The 9242-nt window shown below is 43.1% G+C and overlaps 2 non-coding genes across 2 annotated transcripts; one reads left to right on the top strand and one right to left on the bottom strand.

Annotated features, from left to right (window-relative positions):
- Nucleotides 1-2531: 2531 nt before the first annotated feature.
- Nucleotides 2532-2603, top strand: trnad-guc (transfer RNA aspartic acid (anticodon GUC)). Its single transcript has one exon. It is a non-coding gene; the product is annotated as a tRNA-Asp (tRNA).
- A 1391-nt stretch (nucleotides 2604-3994) lies between these two features.
- Nucleotides 3995-4077, bottom strand: trnal-aag (transfer RNA leucine (anticodon AAG)). Its single transcript has one exon. It is a non-coding gene; the product is annotated as a tRNA-Leu (tRNA).
- Between the last annotated feature and the right edge of the window lie 5165 nt (nucleotides 4078-9242).

Genomic DNA, 9242 nt, shown 5'->3' with positions numbered 1-9242 from the left:
TCGGTCTTACGATGGGATTGGTGTGGTACGCATGTTCTGTAAATCTCACTTGAGCCTCTGCGTACGACGAGTTCTCCGCTCATATCTACGATGCTTTCTACGACGGCTTGATAAATGAGGGCCACTGTGTTTGGTCTAGGCCACGAGTCTGGACGATGTTGATGAGGCATAAATAATTTTGTCGAGAGGGATAAGCACTGCACTGACAACTGAAGCTAACTGACACTGACAGCCTGTCAACACACTTTTTACACAGTGCCGGAGTCAGTGAGTGCAGACCGGAATGCTGGGTCACAATTTTAATAGCTTCTTGTCAGACTTACCAGTCTCCAGCGTTTGTGATCGCTTTAGCCCGGTCGGATTGTGAAGGAAGGGGGCTTCTTAACGCGGTGATGACCAGTTGTTGAGTCGCTTTCGGTTTCACTCCTGTCAGTGAAACACCGGGGTGATATCGCTGCGAATACGTGGCCATGCTCGATGTGTTTCCACTGTTGTGTGGCTTTCTTGTACCACAGTGCCTACACACCGTCACGGTTTTATCCACCAACCTCTTTCCTTCTTCATTAAATTTGACAGGGAAGCCAAAATGCTCCCAAACAGGGGATTTAAATGACGTGGGGCGTTCAAGCTCCTCTGTTCCTCCGCTCGCCATGACCACGCTGTGTTGCAGGTTAGGGGTTTTCTTTATGTTAGCTATCGCTATGTCAGCTACGTGTTATGTCTGTGTGGTAACCTAGGCGACAGGTTTGTGTGGCAGCGCGAGTATATGGAAAAAGGACGTAGCACTAGAGGCAGCAGTTATCGTTACAGTAGTCACCGAAGTCTAGCCTACTTTTATTTTCCATGCCCACTGTTCTACATGTTGTACGCTGAGGACAATAAATCACAAACGAGCCATAGGACTGTTTGCTTATTGAGGAGGGAACTGTTGCAGACTTTTACCCAGAGCATGGAAAGTAGCTCTGTCCCTTGAACTAGCGGAATGGTAACGGCTGTGTGAGGACTGAACAAGCCCACAAATTTTTTTTCACAAATCAATCCGAGGATCATATGTGTGCCGAACTGAAACAATTGATCCGAACGGATCACGGATCAATGATGATCCGTTGCACCACTAGCCTTCACAACTCAACAAGCATACTACAATGGCGGCAGCCAAGAAAACCCATGATACCTGTGACGTCACACAGAAGCCCCGCCCCCAATCTGGAATTCCAGGAAGGATTTCCAAGCGGCAAATTTCTGGGTTTATGAAATGTTTTGGTGTAGGGTCCAAGGATCATTATTGTTCCTCTGTGTATGTATTATGATTATGTATTGAGTGTAGTGTCAGCTTTCTGTAGGCCTTTAACGCAGCGCCTTAGACCGCTCGGCCATCCTGACTACTAAAAGGAATATTTGACGATACTGTCAGCGGGCCCAGGCATCATTCCAGCGAATATGTGGGTCTGCGTTGTGTTCGTGTTGAAGGGGAATATTGACAAGGCATGAAGCTTCATGAAAGACTCTCCTTCTGAGTGATGGGACTGTGATAGCAATTTTCCTGCACCTTGAAACGGGACACCAAAATCTTATTTCACTCCTTGGCGATAGTTGTCTTTTCATCTGACGACTGTGTCAATCACACAGAAATTCCTTGTTAGTATAATGGACAGTATCTCCGCCTGTCACGCGGAAGATCGGGGTTCGATTCCCAGACGGGGAGAGCTTGGTCTTTTATCAGCTGCCTGCCACCAAGTGATGATTGTTTTGATACTCTCACCCATCTTCGGCCTAAATGTCAATAGCCGCCTTCAAATAGCCTAACATCATGCCAGGTTTCTTCGGTCAAAAGCCCTTTCCCGTTTACTATGGTGTTGAGTGCAAACCAAGACCTTAAAATCAACAATATTCCTTTTGCTAATGATTCTGTCCTGCCCAAAGCACTGTAGAAGGTTGTGACAACACAGCTTGTTGAGCTGTGGTCAGATGATTCTCATGCAACAAGTGTCTTGGCTGTTGTTTAACAGGGCTCCTGAGGCAAACAAATAGTAGGCATAGCATTTGGAAGCAAGAACTCTTCGGAGGTAAAGCAGCCACAATAATCTTTAAACTAGATGAAGCAGTGGCAGAATAGCAATACGACATGGTATTGCTAAGCAAGGAGTAAACTTGAGTTGCCTTGCCAGAGAAAATGGTCCTCTAGGAGATATCTGCAATGTTGGAAGTGGGATTTGAAGCTACGCCTCTAGGGGAGGCTGCGACCTTAACGCAGCGCCTTAGACCGCTCGGCCATCCTGACTACTAAAAGGAATATTTGACGACACTGTCGGCGGGCCCAGGCATCATTCCAGCGAATATGTGGGTCTGCGTTGTGTTCGTGTTGAAGGGGAATATTGACGAGGCATGCAGCTTCATGGAAGACTCTCCTTCTGAGTGATGGGACTGTGATAGCAATTTTCCTGCACCTTGAAACGGGACACGAAAATCTTATTTCACTACTTGGCGATAGTTGTCTTCTCATCTGACGACTGTGTCAGTCACACAGAAGTTCCTCGTTAGTATAATGGATAGTATCTCCGCCTGTCACGCGGAAGATCGGGGTTCGATTCCCCGACGGGGAGAGCTTGGTCTTTTATCAGCTGCCTGCTACCAAGTGATGATTGCTTTGATACTCTCACCCATCTTCGGCCTAAATGTCAATAGCCCCCTTCAAATAGCCTAACATGAGGCCAGGTTGCTTGGTCAAAAGCCCTTTCCCGTTTACTACGGTGTTAAGTGCAAACAAAGACCTTATAATCAACAATGTTCCTTTTGCTAATGATTCTGTCCTTCCCAAAGCACTGTAGAAGGTTGTGACAACACAGCTTGTTGAGCTGTGGTCAGAAGATTCTCATGCAACAAGTGTCTTGGCTGTTGTTTAACAGGGCTCCTGAGGCAAACAAATAGTAGGCATAGCATTTGGAAGCAAGAACTCTTCGGAGGTAAAGCGGCCACAATAATTTTTAAACTAGATGATGCAGTGGCAGAATAGCAATACGACATGGTATTGCTAAGCAAGGAGTAAACTTGAGTTGCCTTGCCAGAGAAAATGGTCCTCTAGGAGAACTCTGCAATGTCAGAAGTGGGATTTGAACCCACGCCTCCAGGTGAGACTGCGACCTGAACTAAGCCCCTTAGACCGCTCGGCCATCCTGGCTACTAAAACGAATATTTGACGACACTGTCGGCGGGCCCAGGCATCATTCCAGCGAATATGTGGGTCTGCGTTGTCTACGTGTTGAAGGGGAATATTGACGAGGCATGCAGCTTCATGGAAGACTCTCCTTCTGAGTGATGGGACTGTGATAGCAATTTTCCTGCACCTTGAAACGGGACACCTAAATCTGTTTTTCACTCCTTGGCGATAGTTGTCTTTTCATCTGACGACTGTGTCAGTCACACAGAAATTGCTCGTTAGTATAATGGACAGTATCTCCGCCTGTCATGCGGAAGATCGGGGTTCGATTTCCTGACGGGGAGAGCTAGGTCTTTTATCAGCTGCCTGCCACCAAGTGATGATTGTTTTGATACTCTCACCCATCTTCGGCCTAAATGTCAATAGCCCCCTTCAAATAGCCTAACATGATGCCAGGTTTCTTCGGTCAAAAGCCCTTTCCTGTTTACTATGGTGTTAAGTGCACACCAAGACCTTAAAATCAACAATGTTCCTTTTGCTAATGATTCTGTCCTTCCCAAAGCACTGTAGAAGGTTGTGACAACACAGCTTGTTGAGCTGTGGTCAGAAGATTCTCATGCAACAAGTGTCTTGGCTGTTGTTTAACAGGGCTCCTGAGGCAAACAAATAGTAGGCATAGCATTTGGAAGCAAGAACTCTTCGGAGGTAAAGCGGCCACAATAATCTTTAAACTAGATGATGCAGTGGCAGAATAGCAATACGACATGGTATTGCTAAGCAAGGAGTAAACTTGAGTTGCCTAGCCAGAGAAAATGGTCCTCTAGGAGAAGTCTGCAATGTCAGAAGTGGGATTTGAACCCACGCCTCCAGGGGAGACTGCGACCTTAACGCAGCGCCTTAGACCGCTCGGCCATCCTGACTACTAAAAGGAATATTTGACGACACTGTCGGCGGGCCCAGGCATCATTCCAGCGAATATGTGGGTCTGCGTTGTCTTCGTGTTGAAGGGGAATATTGACGAGGCATGCAGCTTCATGGAAGACTCTCCTTCTGAGTGATGGGACTGTGATAGCAATTTTCCTGCACCTTGAAACGGGACACCAAAATCTTATTTCACTCCTTGGCGATAGTTGTCTTTTCATCTGACGACTGTGTCAGTCACATAGAAATTCCTCGTTAGTATAATGGACTGTATCTCCGCCTGTCATGCGGAAGATCGGGGTTCGATTCCCAGACGGAGAGAGCTAGGTCTTTTATCAGCTGCCTGCCACCAAGTGATGATTGTTTTGATACTCTCACCCATTTTCGGTTAAATGTCAATAGCCCCCTTCAAATAGCCTAACATTAGGCCAGGTTGCTTCGGTCAAAAGCCCTTTACCGTTTACTATGGTGTTAAGTGCAAACCAAGACCTTATAATCAACAATGTTCCTTTTGCTAATGATTCTGTCCTGCCCAAAGCACTGTAGAAGGTTGTGACAACACAGCTAGTTGAGCTGTGGTCAGAAGATTCTCATGCAACAAGTGTCTTGGCTGTTGTTTAACAGGGCTCCTGAGGCAAACAAATAGTAGGCATAGCATTTGGAAGCAAGAACTCTTCGGAGGTAAAGCGGCCACAATAATCTTTAAACTAGATGATGCAGTGGCAGAATAGCAATACGACATGGTATTGCTAAGCAAGGAGTAAACTTGGGTTGCCTTGCCAGAGAAAATGGTTCTCTAGGAGAAGTCTGCAATGTCAGAAGAGGGATTTGAACCCACGCCTCCAGGGGAGACTGCGATCTGAACGCAGCCCCTTAGACCACTCGGCCATCCTGACTACTAAAAGGAATATTTGACGACACTGTCAGCGGGCCCAGAAATCATTCCAGTGGGGTGCCATGACCTAAACGTGTGGAAAGTTATAAATCATATCTGTCCATTTAGCCTCCTTACACTTGCTCTGACTTAAACTGCTACTGTGTCAATGCTAAATGATGAAAAGAAGTTCTAACTCAAAGGTCACAACAATAAGGATCAAAAGAAATATGTGTCCCTGTATAGATCCCTCACTGTGTCAGGAGAAACTGAGTCCTTTCAGGCACTAGATCTCAACGAAGAAAAGACTTGAGCCTGAAAAGTTGTCCACAAGACAAAATGTATAAAATATGAAGTATACTATTAATTTAAGATGGCTCTGTCAGAAGTCAGCCATGGTCCTTGAGAACTTTAAGCAATGGAAGCAATGTATTTAATTTGGCCAAAGGTCATTTCTATCCGTGCCCTTGTTTTAGCATGTGCATGTGCATGCCCTTGTTCCTGGATCAGGCTATGGTGTGAGGACGTACGGCCAGCATGCATAGCCTCTGTCCCCAAGCAGGACACCATTGAACTCTCCTGCAGAATAAGAGAAATGTTGGATGGATATACATGTGTTAAGACTTGGCAATTTGATGCAATATGTGCCTTATATGGCTATCTATAATAAAGTATGACGAGCACTTTAAATTCCTTAAGATGACCTCTACACCTGACCTCTCATTACATTACCAAAATTCTGCCTATGCTACACCTTACTTCAAAAGTACACTCCTTCAGGTAAGTAAAATTCTTGCACCTTGTGCAAACCTCTGTGCCAGTGAGGATGCTCGGAAGATCCTAGAATCATGAACTGATCCCGGCCATTTAGCCTCAATGTTGGAAATGAAATGACCTCCATCACAGATCATCTGTATGCTCGGAGGATAGGAGTCAATGATGAGGTTTCACAGGGCATAAATGTAACATTGCTCAGCATTACTCAAAGGGGTTGATGTGGTGTTTTTCAAAATGAGAAATCCAGTTCAGAGTCTATGGACAATTATCCCCAAGTGTACCTGTACATTTAGCATATGGAAAAATGTTCGGTGTACATAGTCAGCCTCCACGGGTCCAGCAGGGGCCTGGACAATGTGACAATGTTTAAATCCAGACTGAAAGTTCTATTTAGATGTGCATATGACACCTGAAAGTATTTTATCTGCACTCTTCACTTTTAAATGAATGAATTAATGATATTTTTGTTTTTTGGAATGATTTAATTGCCGCCTTGTGATTTTATGTAGCTGTAAAGCACTTTGAATTGCCTTTTGTATGAATTGTGCTCTACAAATTGCCTTGCCTTGGATGCGTACATGGGTACAGTGTAGTGCACCGATAACATTGGGGATGCCTGAGGGAGATGATGAACTTAATGCAAATACTTAATTCAGTAGGTTGTTTTACATTATCGGCTACTGTAAATGTGGAGCAGCAGCCTGAAAGGACAGAGGTCCGCCCTCCGACATTCGCAATACTGACACTCTCCCTCTGTTCAAGTCTTAACTCAAAACCCATCCGTTTAACTTTGCTTACCTCCATTTATTGCTCCGTTCTGTGTATTTTTAATATGGTAAGATTTTTTAATTCCTGCGTTTTATCTAATATCTTGTTTGTACAGTGTCCTTGACTGTTTTGAAAGGAGCTTTCAATAATTTGTATCATTAACATTATTACCTGTCCCCCATTTTTCTGAGTCTGGTCCTACGTGGGTGTAGATCGGATGTTTGTTAGGTATTGATTAGTTTTAATGAATACCATGTTCTCTCTCATTTAATTTCATGTTCAATACGTGTGTATAGTTGCGTTTCTTTAGTTGCACTGGCACCGACTGATTGATTTTTCGAGACAGTGAAAGTGGTGATATGATAACCACAGTTTTTGTTTCGTTTTTTAGACAAGACATGAGTTGCGGGAGCGCAGAATTCTAGGTGAACATTTCTTTCGGGAGTGTTCCAGCCGGTCGGACATTTTTTGAGTTGCAGCTAAGCTAAGCTTCAACTTTAGCCTGCCCGGGACCAGGCTAGTTCAGCAGCATAAATTACCATGGTTACTCAGCGGGCGTTCAAATAAGCCACCTTTATGGAACGGAACTCTCGCTAAATTTAGCCAGAAGTAGCGAAATAAGCCAGGCTTTCCGCTAAGCCAGCTTCTAGGAATACCCCCCAGGTGGGTAAAGGATCTCTGGAAAATGGCAACAACCCACTTCAATTGCAATTTAATGAGAAACAAGATGGTATGGTTCAATTCAATATGTGCTCAGTCATAACATGTGGTTGAAAGAAAAAGGATATGAATTAGGATGAATAAAGAAATAAAATGAACCTATGTTTTTAATATCTGTATGGAAACATGTTATGGTATCATGTGATGTTAGAAACAGCTCTGGTGTCATACTGTTGGTAACACATGAGGGGTTTCTAATTCAATTTGAACCGGAAAAAAAAAAAAATGCTTAATGCTGATCCTGAACTGTCTGTGGACGGCTCAGCATCACGAAACACAGCCACTGGTAAGAATTAAACAACATTATTACTAACTAACAAGTGAGAATTAAGCAGATTATGCTGAAATTTTATTTTTAACGCTCTGACCAGAATTAAGAGAGGACAGACAATATTTATCCTAAACAGGTTAATCAGTTAGTCATTGGGAAGAAATGGCTGCTTTCTTGATGCTGTGCTGCTCCCAAAATGAGATCTAACCACAAATATTTCTGTCCTGCAGCAAAGAACAACACAAGAGGAGAAACTGCAGTGGAGCAGTTCGGCAATTAATGAACAATTAATGAACAATTAATCATGGTTTACTAAAACTTCTCAAATTTTCCCAAAAATTCTGTGTGTGTTTTTGTCTTCTTTTGTTTTCTTCTTTCTTTTGTTCTGTGTTGTGTTGTGTTGTCTTGTGTCTCTGTGTTGATGTGTTCTCTAAATGATTTGAATTTTTTCCACAACAGAATAAGTTGATAATACAGAATTTCTCATGAATGCTGGACAGCAACTTGGTGAGAATTCTCGTATTGTCCTAAAAACAGGGGTTATTATTAGATTCGGTTCTTTTAGTAGGAGGCTCAAGAACGGACCGAAGTAATTCAAGTGAAAATGAAGTGTTTATTTGTAGTCACACGTCAAAGCATATCAGCGCTGGGCTCAGTGGGAAAGAGTCCCCGCAGGAAGTCTGTCAGACTGGCCCTGATTTCCGGTTATCATGTTTATTTATAGTGTCATAGGTTGGACTCACATTCGACCGAGTATGATTGGACATGAGTAGGTTCAACATGCTTCGTCATATTCTCTGGATCAGCCCAAAACAATGTGTGTGTGTGAAGGAATCTGCCCTTGCTTTCCCAGGCTTTCCTAATTGTTTAGTCTTTCTACTCCTGGATCACTTTAGGTCATATGGAAAAGTACTGAGCCCTATTTCATTCATAATGTCTAAGAACAAAGCCAATTTTAACAATCCCCCTTTTGAAGTGATTTTATCATTTCAACTAATTCAGTTAAATAACTGAGGTAGGAATGTAATATTCTGTATTGTGTCACATCTGTATTAGCAGTAGCCAGACTTTAGCAGCCACCCCCCAAACTGCAAGAGCCAATTACCTTTTGAGATGTAGCACAACCAGTTAGGAGACGTCTGTCATCCCCCTTTTGATGTGACTTCATGTGTTATTATGTAAGCTTATATGAAAGCTGTTCATCATTGCAATTAAAGCAGCAAGCAAGTCTTCGTTGCACAGGCATGGAAATAGTAAACATAATTCTAATGCTTAAGCTACACCTTCAAATCCAGACTATTCCATCATTTTACTCGGAACAGAACCTCTTTCCGAGAGGGTTAAGACCTTCATCAGTCACTGATTATAACTTTGCAAATGAGCACATTTAGAAAATAATTCTGATGCTTTAGCAAACCCTTCTATATCAGGAGTATTAATCAAGATTCTAGAAACAGAGACTCTTTTCTAGTAAGTTTAAAACCTTCCCCACTCAACTGATAATAACTCCGCAAATGAGCACATTTTTTAATAGATTATATGTAGAAAATGATAATTTGCTATATGTATTGTGTGTATGTGGCCTCGAACCCATCGTCTGTGTGGACTCTTTGTTCATTATGGTCTAAAACCTTATGTGGCTAGCAAGGCCTCGCTCCCTCATAAGTACCATAACAACACAACACTGATTAATCAAAAATTTTCACATAATTTCTATTCTACTGACACTCAAACATTGCATAAGGCAATTAACA

The sequence above is a fragment of the Odontesthes bonariensis genome, chromosome 5, assembly GCF_027942865.1.
Source record: "Odontesthes bonariensis isolate fOdoBon6 chromosome 5, fOdoBon6.hap1, whole genome shotgun sequence".
Classification (NCBI taxonomy): domain Eukaryota; kingdom Metazoa; phylum Chordata; class Actinopteri; order Atheriniformes; family Atherinopsidae; genus Odontesthes; species Odontesthes bonariensis.
The sequence above is the reverse complement of the archived record's forward strand: the minus strand, read 5'-3'. Positions and strand labels throughout refer to the sequence as shown.